This window comes from Orbicella franksi, chromosome 13 (genome assembly GCF_964199315.1).
Source record: "Orbicella franksi chromosome 13, jaOrbFran1.1, whole genome shotgun sequence".
In the NCBI taxonomy this organism is placed as follows: Eukaryota; Metazoa; Cnidaria; class Anthozoa; order Scleractinia; family Merulinidae; genus Orbicella; species Orbicella franksi.
The window spans coordinates 2620128-2641817 of record NC_138157.1 but is presented as its reverse complement, the minus strand read 5'-3'; the positions used below and the strand labels follow the sequence as shown (position 1 = coordinate 2641817).

Below are 21690 nucleotides of genomic sequence, written 5' to 3'. Positions count from 1 at the left end.
AGAAAGGGAGGAGGTGGAGGCCTTCTCTATTTTTTTCAAGATCGCTTTGGATAGTCTTAACGTTACAGTATTTTTGTATCCTTGGCATGCGCGCTGCTTGCTGCTCAAAACTACATGGTAGTGTTGGCTACCGGAAGGGCATTCCATGTGAAAGGTTGGAGATGTTCGTGTTCTAGCTTCGGGTTATGAATTGCAGATTTTAGCCGTCAAGGGCTAGCTCAGGGATGAACAAGAAGAAATTTAAAGTGTCGTCATACCTTGTTGGTGGTCCAGACCGCTCAGGCATGAAATTGTTTTGACAATTATCTTTCAGAGGTAAATAAAACTTTCGAGCAAAAAGAGGCATCCCAGATCATTTCACACGGGTGTTTCCCGGGAGCGAGGGGTTCTGGCAACTGTATTGTATTTTACATTCCGTACTGAGTTCTCGCCATTTCGTAAGCTGGGCAAGACCATGGCGCTTTGAAAAAGAACAATTTGCTCTGTGATGGTTCAGATAGATTCCGAACTAACTTTAACTTCAATTTAATCAGAAGCATTAACGACAAGATATTAACAAGAAAAGATGAATCAGCCGGGTATACTCAGGTGGACTACCACTTCTTCAAATATGCTTTGTTTCCTTTACATGTTAAACTAATCCAAGATGACATAAAATTACACACAGCAACATCGCCAAGCTAGGTAGAATGCAGTAGACTATTCAGGGACATACGATATCACACTGATACGTTATCCCCATATCTTGAACTCCGTCACGCTAAATTCATTAGATAAATCAATCAGTAAAACTATCGACAAACCACTTTCACCGGTATTCCTGTAAAATTAAACACAAATCCAGTAAGGTCTTTGATACACTAATCTCGTCTCGAGCTCGTTATGTGCTTTAAATGAAACGGTTTGACGCTGTCAAGAGCTAACGTAAAACCTATTAACTCACTTTTTATGAAACGTCACACACCAGAAGAGTGCTTTTTAAAATATTTTGTGCAACACACGTAATTTGCATTCAGACTTACACGAAATGCCTTAATTTAGCTTGTAACTTGTTGCTTCTTTTAGAAAGGCAGGCAGATTTAAAATATGAAACAGAAAAAGTTTTTCCTCAAGCATGCAAATGAATATTATTATTAGACGCACCAACTGTACTCTTCCCTCACGAGAAACAGTACTCTCAGTTTCAACCCGAACTGCTCTATCATGATGACCAAGCCCGTAATGCTAACGATAAGCAGTTGCTTGGGTTTCACCATTGGTGCAACATCATTAACGAATCAGGTTCATTACATGGATCTCTGTAGAGCTAGGTCATCAGTACGGAATGTTTCGGGTCTGGTCTCGCATGTCTCTCGAGAAGGAAAAAAAAATTGAGCCCTCAAAGTAGGGTAATTGTTTCCTTAGCAGAAGCTTATCAACCTGATTCGAGGTGACAAGACTGTGATTTAAGCTAAGTTGCTCTTTACTTTATCTTTCAATTCTACTTTTAAAAGAGATACAATAACTCCGACGTATTTTAACCTTAGATAAACGTCGGGATTGCTTTCAATCAGCGGATTCCTTTAGCAGCCAGGTCTTCTTTGACCCTCCTCAGATAGTCAGGATCTGGATATCCAAATGTGTAAAAATTTTACCCAAAATCAGTTACATTTCATCTTTTATTAAATACTTTTTGAAATAAATGGTTATCTTTGCAATCCGATTGGCTCTCAGCGGTGCGATTTATTCACGAATCGCACCATTTTTTAGCCAATGAGAATGGGACAGTAAAACAAAACAACCAATCAGATTTCAAGGTTAGTTTAAAGTAACCAATAGAATTTCAGGAAAATGGAAGACAAAATTTTTTTTACAACTATTATTGCCAAAACTCTCAGTGTAGTTGTTGTTGTTGTTGTTGTTTTTTATCAAAACAATTGTCAAATTTATCTAATTACAGTTTCTGAATGATGATTATGAGCTCCTCCAGGCTGGACACCTACTTTAAGGGAAGTTTCTAACTTTCACCGTCCATTTTGACGAAGATGTTGGGGATTTTTCTTCAACATCTGCTCAAGATCCGTGAGATACCGAGTCCAGCGAAACAAACAAACAAAAAACCACACAACAACGAATTGAGAGCCATCTCAAGAAGGTAGATGTTTCCAGGATTCCGGTAGTTTCAAACAAAGCAACACAAGAGCTCAACTCTGTCGCTGTGAATAAATTTTAAACATAGTCAAAATACACCCCGCCCCACAAAACACTGAAGGAACGAACGCCTTCCGAAGCTGGTGCCAGTCCCGCCATCTTGAAAATATCTTGAAACAAATGGCGCCACAAGAACTTGACAAGGTCCTGATTGCAAAGTTCTACGCCGAAGTCACAAAAAGAAACGGAAATGATAACGAGCTGAAATCCCTTAAAATCATGCAGAGCGCCATTGAACGGTATTTAAAAGAGAAAAACTATCCACTGGGCATCCCGCACTCGAGGGAGTTTCACTTAACTCAAGAGAAATCCATCGCGGAATTACACAGGATGCACCTTCAAATTTCTTCTCCAAAGACAATGAGAAGTCTCAGCCTCAACCAAAGTAGAAAGGAAGTCCTTCTATCATTGATTCAGGCGACGAGAATCGAACTTTTATCTATAAATTAGACGTTTTCGTTCTAACTTCAGAACTGCTTGGTCATTTGTTATGCTCGAACGAGTTTTCATCACAATACATCGTTTTGCATACTAAATAAGCTGTAAAGGCGTTTCCGGTTGCGCTATTTTTAACAAACCGACCACTGGAACAATACACCAAAATCTAAAATATAACGCGATAAAATTGTCTGATTTCAAAATGGGTCTAATAGAGTGGCAATTGAACTTCGTGTCGTGCAATTTTGGTCTGAAATCATACTTGTGATTCCAAATCGAACTTACGCTGCGCGTTCGTTCGATTTTGAAATCTTGCGTATGATTTCAGACCAAATTGCACTCCACTCAGTTCAATTACCATTACAAAGCATATCAAAACAGTTTATGTTTAATGACGTATCAGTTGTTGGCATGGAATATTTTCCAATTAACACTACGCTGAAAAAAACATGGCTCTCTCACAGAATGTACAATAAATGAATTCCCATAATGAAGGTAAGTAGACGACAGTTGGTCTATTGTCTGTCAAACCAAACAATAGTGGGCAGTAAAATATTCACGTCAAATACCTACCCCTGAGGACCCCCGTACACGCTGGTCTTGTGATGGATATCATTCCACGTGACCTGGTTAGGGCGTCCTGTTGTTACTGACGTTCCCACAGTGAAAACTAAGCGAGCATCAAAAGCTCTCTTCAAAAGTTGCAGGACCTCTCTACCTTCTCGGTTATCAGGAAGATAAGCAGTACGTACGGTGCCGTCATACCTTCGGCCAGGGTTTGGATGTTCCTGGCCTTGAATTCCAGACGGAAACGAATACTGGATGACAATTGTACCACAGTCTACAAATTAATAAAATCCACAATAGCACATTGCTGTTGTTCCTCTTGCTACAGAGGAGCGTCGTGTATTATAAACGGAAAATAATCAGAAGAAATTATATTTCTCTTCAAGATCTATATACAGGCTTTTTCCCCTTAAGATTTGTCAAGTTCGGGAAAGGGCGGGGGGGGGGGGGAGGGGGAGGGGGAGGGTATCTTCTGAGGAGCTTGTTTTTAAATCACCTTTTTGATGTCCTCATGAAAGCCCAACCAGGAGTTATTAATCTTGTCAGCCCTGTCCACTAAAGCTAGAAATGTCAATTGCAGTTCTAAGCCCTGACTGATGTGGCTACAGCTCTTTGCTGTCTAAAGTAAACACAGCATTATCGTCCCATTGCAAACGGCTTAATTACGAGGCTAAACGGCGACCCGTTACGTCTCAGGGCCGTTTCATGTACGATAATGGGACGACGCTTAATAGCAATTAAAAAAAAAATAGTTAAACTTGCACCTTCATTGGATTTAATGATGTCCTCGGGCAGGAGCAACTTAACACCAATTGAAAGTTGGAGGGGGACGACAAATCTGAATCAATCAATCAATCAGTCAATGAAAAATGCAACAAGCAGTTCTCTACATTTCAGGCTAGACAAGCTTTAGAAGCTTATGCGTTTAGCAAGCAGCAGTAAGAAAAAACTAAAATTTGGCATGGCATGCATGAAGGGGTTCAATTATACGGGCATATTCTTGGAAAATCAGTCAGATATACATATATATATTTATATTTCCCATTCATTTACTATTACTGTTACCATAATATCCGGGAAGGCGGTCATATGTTTTTTGAATCTTCATTTCTCCTTTAGGCTGATTTCCTTGGATAACACCCTGTACTTCTTTGCACACCGGGCATCTGTTGTTATGTTTTAAGGCAGTCTCGACGCACTTTGTACAGAACACATGCTTACACTTCAGAGTTCGTGGATTGGTCAAGGTATCGAGGCAATTGGGACATTCGGTTTCTCGGCTGCCTCCTCCAAATGCAGAATCTGTTAAGCAAAAGACATGAACTTCCTTATGATAACGTACCGATACAAATACTCTAAAAAGAATTAAGTGAGTATCTTCTTGCTAAGGCATCTGGAAAAAAACGTTACCAGGAAAGGTAAATTACTAACAAATTACACTCGAGTGTGCCTACACGTACAATGAAGTTTGTAAAGTGGTCTAATTGACAATTATTTCGCGACAGCGCGTTGGATATGAGGTTTTATCAAAAACGCCACCAAAAGATAGAAAACTAAAATAAAATAAGAATTAAAACGCCCCCAAAAATTACGTGTATGCTTACCATATTTGTAGAGCATGGTATAATAGGCACTTATTGACTTGCCCCAAAGGAAACAGTGAGGTTTGTTTTTCCGAGACCCTCAATGTTCCCCAAGGCGATGCCGAGGGGAACACCGAGGTCGAGGGGAAACAAAACTCACTGTTTCCCGTGGGACCAGTCATTAAGTGTTTTGTTATACCTCCCAACTCGAAAATAGAAAAAAAACTGCGAAGATATCGTTTGCATGAGGCCGGCTGGCTCACAAATTTGCCACGGTTTCAAGGAGCACGACCTGATCACGTGCGAGTTTAAAGTTCAAGTTGTTGTTTCCTAGAGAGTTAGTGAGTTTTGTTCGCCCTAGGGAGTTAGTGAGTTTTGACCCACGATACGTGACACATTCTCCTCCAATTGGGAAACGTATTTGAGTTGGGAGGTGTGGTCATAACCCATGATAGCTAAGCCAATAAAAATTGAATTGCATTATCCAATGATCCAATGATTTTAGTACATGACAGTATACTTTCAGCTTCTTATGAAGAAGGCGCCGGCGAAACCTTTACATACATGACTTTCACAATGAGTTCTTCGAGACTTAAGACTAAAGATACCCCAGGTTTTAACACTTTACTTTTCGGCGATGCCGACGCCACATCTCGACTATCAGCACCTTCACGTCTGCCACCTTTCACTGCAGCGCTAAAGGACTTAAGCTGAGGGTCGTGCTTGGTCCTCAGCGGATCATCTACATCATCATGTTTACCTTTTAAAGTGTGATCTGGATGGCCACCTTTCTTTCCGCCCCGTTTAGATCCTCGGGTGTTGGATGCTACGGCGCCGATTGCGAAGGACGGTTCTTTCTCAAGTTGAAAGAATTTAATGAACTCCTTCTTGAACACTTTTACAGTCGGATCATCAATGTTCACAAATCTTATATCAATCAAAGTCTGCCTCGTTGGATCTCGGCGCAATACGTACTGGTTCACAGCATCAAACATGACCTTCGCACAAACATCTTTTGGCATACCATAGATTCCAGAGCTAATCGCTGGGAAGGCTATGGATTTGAAGCCGCTGTTACTAGCAGTGATAAGACTTTCTTGACACGCCCTTCTTAAAAGCAGTTTGCTTTTTTCCTCTCCAATTCGCCACTCAGGACCAACAGCGTGGATAATCTTTTTACAAGAAAGCCTACCAGGCCCAGTCATGGCTACCTCTCCATCATTTAATGATCCAATGCGCCTGATGAAATCATCTGATTCCTTCTGTATTCCTCTGCCCCCTTTCTCGACAACAGCACCGGCGACTCCTGCACCATGAGCCAGCCTGGTATTAGCTGCGTTCACTATAACATCAACGTGCTGATCCGTTATGTCACCCTTTAGAACTGACAGTTTCACTTGACCTGCAAAACAACGATATGTACATGTAACGAGTTAATAATTATTATGAACAATATTAAGAGGGCCTGGACAACGATTTCGGAAATGGATGTTTGAAGTTTCCACAGACTAATTTTGCAGACGACATCAAAAGTCGACTCTCTTACACGCCATCGTATCCAACACAAACAAGAGTAGCTCAGCACGAAAAGATAGTACATTGTGTGGCTTTCTAGGTAATGCTAGGAAAATCGTCTTTTCTGTTCATCGTTCATGGTCATTGATGGGCTTTAACGAAAGTTTTTCAGGAACCCCCTCTTCTCTCTACACCCCCCCCCCCCACACACACCCCCCTTCCCCCCTGCTTAATTAAGTAGTTTTTAAAAGTCATCACAATTATGTTACACCTTCTGCGCATTTTAGGAAAAAAATCATGGTACATGAAAGGTGTACTAACCCAGCATATGTTCCAGATGATTCTTGTCATCAAAACCAGCATCATTTTCTTTCATTTCTTCTTCGCTCCATGCCTCTGCGCCATGAGTTACAGACAACTTCCTACTGATCAAATTTTCTTTCTCGAGGTCGTCTAGCACTTTCTCGACGTAAGCCTTCTCTCCGTAGACTTCCCAGTGTTTTCGATCCTCAGATACTTCTACCAACACTGGGTGAGCCTTTCCCATGTCTCTGATACGTTGCCGATTATGCACAGGTGAATACTGGTCGTTGGGAAGAAACTGCTCCATCTTCATTCGTTGATGCACATTTTGGTACAGGGTTATGAAAGCCTCACAAGCTTCATTAAATTCTTCACCTGTGCAGTGCTCACATGGCGCAACTGTAACTTTACCTTCATCAATCTGCCTGGATACCTTGACTTTAAAGTCGTTTTCGATTTTCTGTAAATCCTCCCCATGGGCTCTAACAAACAAAGGAAAGAACTTCTGCGTAGTTTCGTACTGTTGAGGTTTCAGCTCTGCAGATTCTGTTTCTTCCACCTGATTCTCCTCGTCTCTTGATCCTTTACTGTAACGCAACACCAAATTCGATCTTTAATTGAAATATACACGTGTATACTGCAGAGTTTTGTATCTTAACTGCCTTTTAACCATTTCAGTCCTTGTAAGAGGGCTATTTTAAATAATTAAGACCCAAAACAGCACTTATAAAAAATGTTGTGTCAGACATAATGGTGCTAATTTACGTATTTAGAGAACAGTTGTTTTGAACATAAATTGAGCTAAATTGGCCACAAAATATGGACCAATTTTCTTCCTTTCTAAAGGCACAAAACGGCTTGAGGACGGCCAATTTGGCTATCCAAACACACCATTTCACGCCCTTTAGAAACCAGAACTACCCCCCATTTTTCCAACATAGTAGACTGCAAAACAGTCGTATTTTTTGCGAATGCGGGCGACGGTCAATATTCGAACGAAAGGTCTGAAGCGAATGTAAAAAACGCGAGGAAGAATGGGGAGAGACGAGCCCTATGGGCGTGTGAAGCTCGCGCGCTTCACACGCGAGGATCGTGCTTACGGCGCTTCGCGCCTTCCGAAAACGTCCAAAAACGACTGTTTTGCAATGTACCAACGTAGCCGCTCAGTGTCTTAGTTTTGACTACCTTATACAGGGCTATTTCCGCGAAATTTACAGGGGCCAAAACAACCCTATTCCAAGTGGGCTAAATTAGACCCAAAAATAGTACTGTATTTTACTCACCGAAACGGCCCCATTTTTTGGACTGAAAAAGATCTTTTCGATTTACTCTGTGTCTTCTCTGTCACTGTCAGTCTGAACGGACTGTCTTTAATAGCTTCTCCTCTGACAGTAATGGACACATTGAAATCACCTCCCTCATTAGGCGTGTACATTACTTGATAGCGCCCATTTTTATAGTCTGTTGTGATGGTTTTCAAGGTCTCCGTTTTGGAACTGATCTCAACATTTATTTGATCGATTTCGCTATAGGTTGTCTGGCTCTTTGAATCCTTGGTTATTATTGTAAATGTTGCTTTTTCCCCTTCAAATGCCATAGTCAGACCCTTGCCTTCGGCTACTGATAAGGATGGTTCGGTGCTGCTTGTAAATAATTTTCCAGGTAATCTTGTAAGGGAAGATACATCATTTGGAGTGTATCCGACTTCGGTGAGATCTAGCATCTGCTGGAAGGGATCTGAAAGTTCCCGAAGTCTTCTCTCTAACAGTTTTTCTACGTTCAAAATCTCCGGTAAATTATCTCGAGAAAGAACGTCTCGCCCAAACTCTAAGCTATCATGAATTTCTGTTAGTTTTCCATCCAGCCTCGTCATTTCGTTTTCGAATGACGCTTGAAAAGTTCCTTTCCGCTTGATTAACTGTTCTGTCACGCTTTCTTCATGCTGACGAATCAAATTTATGCAGGTTTCTGCAGTCTCGTGGACTGTTTTTGTCGCTTGTTCGAAACTATTGTCTACTTTAAGTCTTCGTTTCTCTAGGTTTTTTTTGTGTTTCATTAAGCGAGTGCCGTTTCCTTCAACTTCCAACATTTTAATTCCAATTTCGGATCTCTTCTTTTCAAGTCCTTTCTCCAGGGAAAGTTTCTTATGATCTACGTGATCCAATATGGCGCAATCACGGCAAATGCAAATTTCACATGGCTCGCAAAAAAAACGAAGGTCATCTTTGTGTTGATTGCAAATGTTCGCCCTCCGAGCGAAATCTTCCACATCGTTGGACCCAAAGTTTGCAATTTCTTTAACTTGATGGCCGCTAAAAACTTTCAATCTTCTGTGTGCACCAGCGCATTCTTCGCAAAGAAAGCTGCTGCATTCAGAACAATAACAACTTAATGATCTATTTTCGTCGCAGCTTCCACAGGGTGATGAATTTTCTTGTCCTTTTCCGCTGTAAGCTTCGACAATGTCCACCATCTGCTTGTAAAACAGGTTGGATGGAAGACTATTAACGTTGTTGTTCGGGCATTCGGTGATTTGACGACAATTCGGGCAACTTAACGTTCCTCCACCTTGCTGTCGGAGCCAACCTTCCAAACATGATTTGCAAAACGTATGAAAGCACTTCAAAATTTTGGGCTCTTTGATTCCACTAAACTGCTCCTGGCACACTGGGCATTCTATTTCCTTCTTGACATCATCAAAAAAGCTTTTACTTTGCGCCATACAGCTGTCAAGAAGGGAAACAATTTTAATACTTAACTAATGCTGGCATGAGGATAATTCTCGGAAAAGCGGAAGTCCCACCTATAATAGTGCCTATGACCTCTCGGCTTATTTACCAGTTGATTTCCAGTCCGTACTGCGCACTCTCGAGAGTTTGCTTACGTTTTTTGTTTTGTTTCATGTAAGACATCACAAAATGTGAGAATTTTGCAACTACTCACATGGAGTAAATTCAAATTAAAGTTTCAAGTCAACTGCCTTTAAAGACGCGAAGCGGCTTTATGTTTCATTCTTTCTCATATAACATGATGAAACAACTTCACAGCTGTAAAAGTAAATGAAGCTGTTGGTAAAAAATTTGAAAGGCTTCAAAGATAAGGCATGTGGCTCGTAACGAATAACATCGATTCGCATTCCATCGAGTGAGACTTTTCATGAATAAACATTAGGGTGCTGAGAGGGCGCAATACGGGCTGGGAATTATCTTTAAAACCAGTGGAGAATCGTTGAAAACACCTTTGAAAGAAAGTTAAAGGTAGAGGAAGGAACAGCAGGTGTTTTATCGTTATTCTTTTTTTCCGTTATATACCTTGAAAAATCTCTACTTCTAAACAGTTTTGTACCAAACTTTTCCTACACCGTCGAATATCAAAGAAATCTCCCATGGTACAGGACGTCCAGTGATAGTGTGATCTCTTTCAGGATCACTGTTTAGTAAACTATCAAGCAATAGAGCGGTTTTCAATTGAGTGTCGTAAAACCAAAACCAAAACCAAATTAATAGCCTAATTACTTGCGAGACTCAACTGAAAACCGCTCTATTCGCCTAACAGGTAATGGAGATTCTAGCTGCGAGTCGAAGCGAAACTATTTCACGTGAACTAAGTCAGGAGAATACAATAGGATTCCCAGTCGGTTATTCAGCTGCAAAAAAGAATCGTAGGCTTTAGAAATCAAAGATGATGACCCCACGAGATCATTCTACAGACGTAATCATAATGTTTTGGTCCAAATGCGTTCCGCGACAGCATTATTTAATTTCAACATGTCCTTGTTTGATGCCAGTACAGTGGGAAATTATCGGGGGGGCGGGGGGGGGGGGAAATTGTGGGGGAGTGGTCTTCTCCACTCTCATATGATCGTTCTGATCAAAAGTTCAAATATTCTCGTTACCGTTTCCTTTGCAAGTATGCTGCCGTTTCCCTTGATTTCAGTTCATTATAATTCAGATTACACAACACGAGAGCAACGCATTTGTGCTTCGGAACTCTTTATTGTTCCAGTGGTAGGAAGGATAGAAGAGGTTATCGTACAGATGAGTTTTCGAATGAGCCGAAATTAGCACTGGTTATTATTCCCTCCATGCACGGCAATAACGAGATAAACACAGACGTTGCTTTTCTTGTTCTTTTCCTGACAAAATCGATCTATCCTTTAGTAACAAAGCTTCTAGAAGACTGGCAAGAAGGAAACGTTATTGAGCTGTTCCATACCACCTGGGGAAAAGTCGATTGTCAATCATAAGTAATCTGAGTATCTTGGAAGCTACATAACCGCACTTCTGTTCTGAAATCATTTTCTTCAAAACTACCCTTCGTGATCAGATTCTTTTAAGACTAGCAGGATAAATAAACTATCGATGCTTTCTTCTAATATTAGATGTAAACGAAATTGAGTTTTTTTTTTTCCTGCGGTTTCTTCAGTTCCTCGACTTTTCTGACTGTCCTCTGTTCAAAAGAGAAACAGTTTTTAAAACAGCATCCTGCAAACACAGTCGCTTCTGATCCCTTCCGAACGCTTCAGGCGTTAACAAGAGAAGGCATCTTTGATTTACACCTAAGAAGTCCGAAATGATGACGTATAAATTGAAAGCTCAAGGCGGCCGGACGCAATGAGAGCACCTGTGCAGCAATCGCAAGCAGAACACAACAAAACTCTTTGGAGGAGAAGGTCACTTTAAAAGCTTACTTTTTTTCTGTCTTCACCTATAGCAAGTAAACATTCAGCTTTTTCACTCATCGAAGTTTCAGCCTCTGAAGTGCCTGCTGCCCTAAAGAAATTCGTCTGGAAGGAAGCGATTTCGGAGGCCACCATTTTGAACTGTACTTGGCAGTCAGGCCGCGTGTTTATGTGACATTATTCCGTCCGACTCAAAATTGGCGGCAAGGAGAAAAACCTGCAACCGATTTTGCATCCTTCGCAAGGTCGGCAAAATGTATTTTTGCAAGCGATTATTTACTTACTATCTTCACTGCTATCATTTTCGAGAGCTTGGAGCATGTTTGGCTCAAAATAATCTGGCTCAAGAGCAGCCATAAACCAGAGTGGTAGTTAAAAGGCTTGCCGGAAGCCATTTGGACAAAAATCTCTTGGACGGAATAACATCACGAAAACGCGGCCTGGCTGCTGAGCACTATTCAAAATGGCGGCAACGATGTCGAATTTTTAGCTTCTTTGGAGACGAATTTCATAAGGAAAACCTGCACTTTGCAGGCTGAGACTTCGTTGAGTGGCTAAACTTAGTGCGAGGTTTTTATTAGCATTCACAAAAAATATACGTTTCTTGGAGTAACCTCCTTTAACCTTGCGCTAAAATTTCAACTTTTTTTTTCACACTAGGAGACCACATCGTTAACTATGCTGAACCACGCATCCCTTTCTGAAAAGGAAAACTATCTTAGAGTTGCTACATACACCAAAAAATGCCCGATTTATAAGATGGCTTTTCAGTTGATGCTACAATAATGGCACCTAACAAATGCCCAGGCATTAATAACCAGAGTTTGGTCCCTTTGGCCTGACAATAAAAGGTTACCATGGAAACAACATAACACATAAATTGACCCGTGTTAAAACATGCGGGAGAAGGTTCACAGCCACTTTGATTTTAAGAAAATATAAAATGCCGCTGAACGCACTTCGAGAAATTTGTTTATCAATCTTATAGTGACGCTACTTTAATCCTGAGCTTCAATTTCTACTGAGCGCAAAAATACTAAATCCATTTCAATTTATGGAAGAATAAGAAAGATGCTTTAAATCAGTAGATCCCCTTGGCAGCTAGGTCTTCTTTAACCCGCCTCAAATAGCCTGCGTCGGGGTAGCCAAACCTGAAACAGACGACGGAAATAAACGCTTAATATCTTGACTATAAATCGAATATTAGGTAATTGCCCGACGCATATTCATACGCTAAAAGAAAACATGGCTTACAGGAAAGAAATTGACAGGGCACAGAAAATAAACTGCCTCACCGAAAGTTCATCTCCTTTAAGTTCACAACATTGTAAGTGTTAAAACATCAAACAGTGCCTCCACTGTTAGCATGAGATAGCACGAGTTTTCGACAATCTTCCATAACATCTACATCCTTTCAGCAAGCTTTTATGTGTTCCGAGCTCACCGTAAAATATCCACTTTCACTTACCCTTGAGGACCTCCGTACATGCTTGTCTTGTGGTGAATATCATTCCACGTGACCTGGTTAGGGCGTCCTGTTGTTACTGACGTTCCAACAGTGAAAACTAAGCGAGCATCAAAAGCTCTCTTCAAAAGTTGCAGTACGTCTCTACCTTCTCGGTTATCAGGAAGATAAGCAGTACGTTGGGTGCCTTCATACCTTCGGCCAGGATTTGGATGTTCCTGGCCTTGAATTCCAGATGGAAACGAATACTGGATGACAATTGTGCCACAGTCTGCAAATTAATAAAATCCACAATAGCACATTGGTGTTGTTGTTCTTGCTATGGGAGAGGTGTCGTGTATTATAAAGGGAAAGTAATCACAAGAAATTATATTTCTCTTCAAGATCTACATACAGGCCCAGGATCTTTTCTCCCCTTGAGATTCGCTTCGTTCGGGAAGGGGGGGGGGGGGGGGCATCTTCTGAGGAGCTTATTTTCCAATTAATCTCAATTAATCCAGTGGGAAAACAATTCTTGCGTAAAATAAAATTTTAAAAAAAATACCTTTTTGATTTCCTCAGAAAGCCCAACCAGGAGTTCTTAATCTTGTAAGCTCTGTCCACTAAAGCTAGAAATGTCAATTGCAGCTCTAAGCCTTAACTGATGTGGCTCAAGCTCTTTGCTGTCTAAAGCAAACACAACATTACTGCCCCATTGCAAACGGCTTAGTTACGAGGCTACACAGCGACCCATTACGTCTCAAGGCCGTTCCATGTACGATAATGGGACAATGCTTACTAGCAAATCGTTAAACTTGCATCTTCGTTGGACTTAATGAAGTCCTCTGGCAGACTTCCTTTAGACAGCAGTTATATAGAAAGCTAATCGATCAGCGCCTTCTCCGAGTCACCCGCGCGAACTGAAATTCAGACGGCTGTTAACTGGGCTAAACTTAACACCAATTGAAAGTTGGAGGGGGACGATAAATCTAAATCAATCGGTCCGTCGGTCGGTCGGTCGGTCGGTCGGTCGGTCGGCTGGCCGGTCAGTCGGTCAGCCAGCCAGTCAGTCAGTCAGATATTATGTACTTATTGACTGAGTAAGGTCGAGCCGAACGGGAAAATATTTGGCTCTCGGTCCGTACGTCCTGACCGAGAGCTAAATATTTTCCCGTCCGGCCCGACCTTACTCAGGCACTAAGCATTTTATCATATGACCCCTTAGTGTTGAAAAGTTTGAAAATTCTGTTTGAACCTAGATAGGACGCGATTACTTAACATCAGACGGCCGCGCGAGGAACTACAGAACAGTTTCTACAACAAAAACTTGTCATTTAGTTCTTCGCGTCGAGCAAGAAATTTACAATTCATCGAGAAACACGACTCATTCTTGTTTTTCACTGTAAGTCTACAATTACAATTCATGCTAAAAAGCCAACAGAAAGTTGACATAAAGCTGTCAAAAATATGTCGAAACCATCAACTTAACGAGTGACAAAAGTTCGCATCACGCTTCACTGAAATTGAGTCAGTTTTATTATGTGGATGAACTGTGCGGTAATGAACCTGAGCTCGTACTCAGTTTTGTCTCTTCAAACAACACTGGGTAGAAACTAAAGAGCAATTTATCCTACTGTACACAAGGTATGTTTGTGATTTCTCTAGTTTAACCAACTTGCCAGAAACTCTGGAAAATCGAAGAAAACACTTAAGCTTATATCGTACTTTGTTTTCTTCGCGCTGCCGGTTTTCTTGCTTTTGACCCACGATGAATTTTCGCCTCAAGACTGTTTGCTTATTCCAAAGGTTAATTATCGGACAGTTCTTCCGGAAAAAATGTTTTCTTGACCGTCCGTTTGCTTGTTGGCTTCTGAGAAAAAGTCGTGAACTTTTTCATTTGTGAGGAGTGTTGACTTTCTTTCTGTGCTTTCGGAGTGAGGTTGGCGACTGAAGTAGTTCTACATTGGACAGTTCGCCTGGATAGTAAAATTCGTTCCCAGAATGTTCACTTTCATCACTCATTTTGAAGAGAGCAAAATTTTGCAGCAAAAAAAGTTGTTTTTGTCATTAACTCGCATCGATTTTGCTGAACGCGTTTCTAGTAGGGCCGTACGCGTTTTTCCGGCCCTATCACTTCGACGCGTACGGCCCACATGCGGGACCTTTATTCTTATGGTTTGTTACGCCGCAAAATGTAATAATCGCCACAAAATGTAATATTAACGCAAAATGTCACAAAAATCGCCGCAAAATGTAATACTAACGCAAAATGTAATAACATTGGCGCAAAATGAAATAAAAAAGTCAACGCAAAATGTAATGTAATAATATAATGCAATGCAAAATGTAATGATGTAATGCAACAATGTAATGCAAAATTTAATAACTTTTCTAACGCATATTATAATAACGCAAAATGTAATAACTCTCGAACGACATGTACGATATCTCGAAACCAGTTTTATCACTCGGCCAACGTTATCCTGGGGTAGGTGATACTGTGACGTGTAGGTGAATTGAATATTTGGTTCAGTTTGATGATGTATAGGTTTTGTTTCGAAAAAAATGTGTAATAGCTTTCAGTTTGAAAGCTCTGTGGATCGGAATCAGGTGGAATATCGGGTTGTAACCCCGTCATCCTTTCACAATTTTCAACTCCAGAGATAGTGTTTTGAATAGGCGCCAGGTTGTTGTTGAAGGGTGTCGGGTGATTGAAATATATGGTACAGTCAACTCAAAACTTACACACACTGAAAAACAATTAGACTTTAATTCGAAAGAAAATTCCGTTATTACGGACTCTTGCTTTTACAGACTTACCGACCATGTCCCGGTCCTGACAGTGCAATTATTACCCTGTCTAAGGTCAAAACAAAATGTACGATTCGAAGTAATTGTCCTTTAATAGCGAAAGACCGTAATAACGGGCTACGAGAAGACATTTCATTGATAACATTTGCTTTACAGTGATAACAGATCTTTATTTTCAGATTGACTTTATAACCAACTTTAGCGCAGAAAATATTTGGACGAGGTGGACGAACCTATTAATTGCATTAAAACCAGAAATTTGGTCTTAAAAGTTGAAAAAAAAGTAACTGAAAGAGAAATTAGATCATTAAAATGGAAGAAATAAATCCTGCTGCTGTCTAAATGCCGCTCGTTGTCCGTTATGACGAGAGTTAGAACAGTAGAATTGAAATGTCAGGACCGGGGCATGTGTCGGTTAGGTCTGTAAAAGCAAGAGTCCGTAATAACGAAAGTTTTTTTTTTTTCAATCAGAAGTGGATAATTTTTGCCGGGGATTCAGCAGCTGTCCATATTAGCGGGGTGTCCGAAATAGGGAGGTGTCCACAAGGCGAGAAATGACTGTACCCATATATTCCAATCACTAAACCCTTCAATAACAGCGCTTATTCGAAACATGTAATCTCTGGAGTTAAAGATTGTGAAAGTATGAAGGGGTTACAACCCGATGTACCACCGAGTCATAATACTTGTTTCGAGACATCGTACCTGTCGTTCGAGAGTTATTACATTTTGCGTTACTACAATGTGCGTTAGAAAAATTATTACATTTTGCGTTGAAAAGCTATTACATTTTGCATTGACTTTTTTATTACATTTTGCGGCGATTTTTATTACATTTTGCGTTAATATTACATTTTGTGGCGATTATTACATTTTGCGGCGTAACATGGTTTTCCAAGGAAACTGCGCGCGGAGCCAAACGGGTCATATTATAAATATATATATTTATATTTCCCATTTATTACTATTACTGTTACCATAATATCCGGGAAGGCGGTCATATTTTTTGTGAGTCCTCATTTCTCCTTTAGGCTGATTTCCTTGGATAACACCCTGTACTTCTTTGCACACCGGGCATCTATTGTTATGTTTTAAGGCAGTCTCGACGCACTCTGTACAGAACACATGCTTACACTTCAGAGTTCGTGGATTGGTCAAGGTATCGAGGCAAATGGGACATTCGGTTTCTCGGCTGCCTCCTCCAGATGCAGAATCTGTTAAGTAAAAGACATGAACTTCCTTATAACAACGTATCGATATAAATACTCTAAAAAGGAATTAGCGAGTATCTTCTTGCTGAGGCATATGGAAAAAAGTTACCAGGAAAGGTAAAAATTTGCTAAAAAATTACACTTGAGTATGCCTACAATGTAGTTTGTAACGTGGTCTAATTAAAAATTATGCCACGACCGCGCGTTGGATATGAGGTTTTATTAAAACGCCACCAAAATATAGAAAACTAAAATAGGAATTAAAACGCCCCCAAAAATTACGCGTACGTTTGTGGAGCATGGTATAATGGCTTATAACCCATGATGGCTACGCCAATAAAAATTCTTGAATTGCATTATCCAATGATCCAGTTTTTAGTAAAGGACAGTATACTTTCAGCTTCTTATGAAGAAGGCGCCGGCGCAACCATTACAAACGTGACTTTCACAATGAGCTCTTCGAGACTAGAGACTAAAGACCTCAGGTTTTGACACTTTACCTTTCGGTGATGCTGACGCCCCATCTCGACTATCAGCACCCTCACGTCTGTCACCTTTCACTGCAGCGCTAAAGGACTTGGGTGTTGGGTAGTGCTTGGTCCTCAGCGGATCATCTATATCATCATGTTTATCTTTTACAGTGTGATCTGGATGGCCACCTTTCTTTCCACCCCGTTTAGATCTTCGGCTGTTGGATGCTTTGGCAGCGATTGCGGAAGACGGTTCTTTCTCGAGTTGAAAGAAATTAACGAACTCCTTCTTGAAGACTTTTACAGTCGGATCATCGATGTTCACGAATCTTATATCACTCACAATTTGCTTTGCTGGATCTCGGCGCAATACGTACTCGTTCACAGCATCAAACATGACCTTCGCACAAACATCTTTTGGCATACCATAGATTCCAGAGCTAATCGCTGGGAAGGCTATGGATTTGAAGCCGTTGTTACTAGCAGTGACAAGACTTTCTTGACACGCCCTTCTTAAAAGCAGTTTGCTTTTTTCCTCTCCAATTCGCCACTCAGGACCAACAGCGTGGATAATCTTTTTACAAGAAAGCCTACCAGGCCCAGTCATGGCTACCTCTCCATCACTTAAAAATCCAATGCGCCTGATGACATCATCTGATTCCTTCTGTATTCCTCTGCCCCCTTTCTCGACAATAGCACCGGCGACTCCTGCACCATGAGCCAGCCTGGTATTAGCTGCGTTCACTATAACATCAACGTGCTGATCCGTTATGTCACCCTTTAGAACTGACAGTTTCACTTGACCTGCAAAACAACGATATATAACGAGTTAATAATTATTATGAGCAATATTAAAGCGGGGTCACTGTCACGGTATATTTGCTTAAAACTGTTACAAACTCACGAAATGGTCCCTAAATGTATGCAATAAGAACTTAATTAGCTCTAACTAAATGATTAGAAGCAATTTCTTGAAGAAAGTCAACACTGCAGCAACATTTTTGCAGGATTTCAACGATTTTCTCGCAAAACTTGAACCTTTGAAAAACTGACGTGCTGACGCTTTTCCAAAAATCCACATCACAATCCGTTTCCATCCTCGCCATCGTTGGCCATCCTCACTTCCTAATAGGTTCTAATTATTTGCCGAGTACTGCTCTACAATATAAAACCATTATTGTTCAGCTTCCAAAGATCAATATATGTTTTTGAGATTTCCAAAATCATGCTAAAAATGGTGATAGTGTCCCTTTAAGAGGGCCTGGACAACGATTTAGGAAGTGGATGTTTGAAGTTCCCATGGAGTAATTCCGCAGACGAGATCAAAAGCCGACTCTCTTACACGCCATCGATATCGTATCCAACACAGACCAGAGTTAAGCTCTCCACGAAAGGATGGTGTATTTTGTGGCTTTCTAGACACAAAGCCTAACACAGATACCAGGAAAATCCTCTTTTCTGTTCATCGTCATCCATCGGCTTTAACGAAAGTTCTTCGGGTACCCCCTGCCCCCCTCCTCCCTGCTTATTTAAGTAGCTTTTAAAAGTCATCACAATTATGCTACACCCTTTGCGCATTTCTGGAAAAGTTAAGGTATATGAAAGATATACTAACCCAGCATATGTTCCAGATGATTCTTGTCATCAAAACCAGCATCGTTTTCCTCCACTTCTTCTCTGTTCCATGCCTCCGCGCCACGAGTTACAGACATCTTTCTACTGATCAGATTTTCTTTTTCGAGGTCGTTCAGAACTTTCTCGACGTAATCCTTCTCTCCGTAGACTTGCCAGTGTTTTCGATCTTCAGATACTTCTACCAAGACTGGGTGAGCCTTTCCCATGTCTCTGATACATTGCCGATTATGCACTGGTGAATACTGGTCGTTGGGAAGAAACTGCTCCATCTTCATTCGTTGATGCACATTTTGGTACAGGGTTATGAAAGCCTCACAAGCTTCATTAAATTCTTCACCTGTGCAGTGCTCACATGGCGCAACTGTAACTTTACCTTCATCAATCTGCCTGGATACCTTGACTTTAAAGTCGTTTTCGATTTTCTGTAAATCCTCCCCATGGGCTCTAACAAACAAAGGAAAGAACTTCTGCGTAGTTTCGTACTGTTGAGGTTTCAGCTCTGCAGATTCTGTTTCTTCCACCTGATTCTCCTCGTCTCTTGATCCTTTACTGTAACGCAACACCAAATTCGATCTTTAATTGAAATATACGTGTATAATGCAGAGTTTTCGATCTTAACTGCCTTTTAACCATTTCAGTCCTTGTAAGAGGGCTATTTTAAATAATTAAGACCCAAAACAGCATTTATAAAAAATGTTGTGTCAGACATAATGGTGCTAATTTACGTATTTAGAGAACAGTTGTTTTGAACATAAATTGAGCTAAATTGACCACAAAATATGGACCAATTTTCTTCCTTTCTAAAGGCACAAAACGGCTTGAGGACGGCCAATTTGGCTATCCAAACACACCATTTCAGCCCCTTTAGAAACCAGAACTACCCCCCATTTTTCCAACATAGTAGACTGCAAAACAGTCGTATTTTTTGCGAATGCGGGCGACGGTCAATATTCGAACGAAAGGTCTGAAGGGAATGTAAAAACAGCGAGGAAGAATGGGGAGATACGAGCCCTACGGGCGTGTGAGGCTCTCGCGCTTCACACGCGAGGATCGCGCTTACGGCGCTTCGCGCCTTCCGAAAACGTCCAAAAACGACTGTTTTGCAGTGTACCAACGTAGCCGCTCAGTGTCTTAGTTTTGACTACCTTATACAGGGCTATTTCTACGAAATTTACTGGGGCCAAAACAACCCTATTCCAAGTGGGCTAAATTAGACCCAAAAATAGTACTGTATTTTACTCACCGAAGCGGCCCCATTTTTTGGACTGAAAAAGATCTTTTCGATTTACTGTGTGTCTTTTCTGTCACTGTCAGTCTGAACGGACTGTCTTTAATAGCTTCTTCTCTGACAGTAATGGACACATTGAAATCACCTCCCTTATTAGGCGTGTACATTACTTGATAGCGCCCATTTTTATAGTCTGTTGTGATGGTTTTCAAGGTCTCCGTTTTGGAACTGATCTCAACATTTATTTGATCGATTTCGCTATAGGTTGTCTGGCTCTTTGAATCCTTGGTTATTATTGTAAATGTTGCTTTTTCCCCTTCAAATGCCATAGTCAGACCCTTGCCTTCGGCTACTGATAAGGATGGTTCGGTGCTGCTTGTAAATAATTTTCCAGGTAATCTTGTAAGGGAAGATACATCATTTGGAGTGTATCCGACTTCGGTGAGATTTAGCATCTGCTGGAAGGGATCTGAAAGTTCCCGAAGTCTTCTCTCTAACAGTTTTTCTACGTTCAAAATCTCCGGTAAATTATCTCGAGAAAGAACGTCTCGCCCAAACTCTAAGCTATCATGAATTTCTGTTAGTTTTCCATCCAACCTTGTCATTTCGTTTACGAATGACACTTGAAAAGTTCCTTTCCGCTTGATTAACTGTTCTGTCACGCTTTCTTCATGCTGACGAATCAAATTTATGCAGGTTTCTGCAGTCTCGTGGACTGTTTTTGTCGCTTGTTCGAAACTATTGTCTACTTTAAGTCTTCGTTTCTCTAGGTATTTTTTGTGTTTCATTAAGCGAGTGCCGTTTCCTTCAACTTCCAGCATTTTAATTCCAATTTCGGATCTCTTCTTTTCCAGTCCTTTCTCCAGGGAAAGTTTCCTATGATCTACGTGATCCAATGTGGCGCAATCACGACAAATGCAAATTTCACATGGCTCGCAAAAAAAAAACGAAGGTCATCTTTGTGTTGATTGCAAATGTTCGCCTTCCGAGCGAAATCTTCCACATCGTTGGACCCAAAGTTTGCAATTTCTTTCACTTGATGGCCGCTAAAAACTTTCAATCTTCTGTGTGCACCAGCGCATTCTTCGCAAAGAAAGCTGCTGCATTCAGAACAATAACAACTTAATGATCTATTTTCGTCGCAGCTTCCACAGGGTGATGAATTTTCTTGTCCTTTTCCGCTGTAAGCTTCGACAATGTCCACCATCTGCTTGTAAAACAGGTTGGATGGAAGACTATTAACGTTGTTGTTCGGGCATTCGGTGATTTGACGACAATTCGGGCAACTTAACGTTCCTCCACCTTGCTGTCGGAGCCAACCTTCCAAACATGATTTGCAAAACGTATGAAAGCACTTTAAAATTTTGGTCTCTTTGATTCCACTAAACTGCTCCTGGCACACTAGGCATTCTATTTCCTTCTTGACATCATCAAAAAAGCTTTTACTTTGCGCCATACAGCTCTCAAGAAGAGAAACAAATTAATACTTAGCTCATGCTGGCATGAGGATAATTTTCGGAAAAGCGGAAATCCCACCTATACTAGTGCCTATGACCTCTCGGCTTATTAACCTGTTGATTTCCAGTCCGTACTGCGCACTCTCGAGAGTTTGTT

General features: G+C 40.9%; 1 pseudogene across 1 annotated transcript; it reads right to left on the bottom strand.

Moving 5' to 3' along the window:
* Positions 1 to 1689: 1689 nt before the first annotated feature.
* Positions 1690 to 21677, bottom strand: LOC145466151 (uncharacterized; annotated as a pseudogene). Its single transcript, XR_014041827.1, has 11 exons — positions 20092 to 21677; positions 18829 to 19397; positions 17244 to 18017; positions 16510 to 16746; positions 12746 to 13013; positions 12368 to 12428; positions 7880 to 9354; positions 6615 to 7183; positions 5407 to 6180; positions 4261 to 4497; positions 1690 to 3469 (listed from the first exon to the last, which is right to left on the bottom strand). The product of XR_014041827.1 is annotated as an uncharacterized LOC145466151 (transcript).
* Between the last annotated feature and the right edge of the window lie 13 nt (positions 21678 to 21690).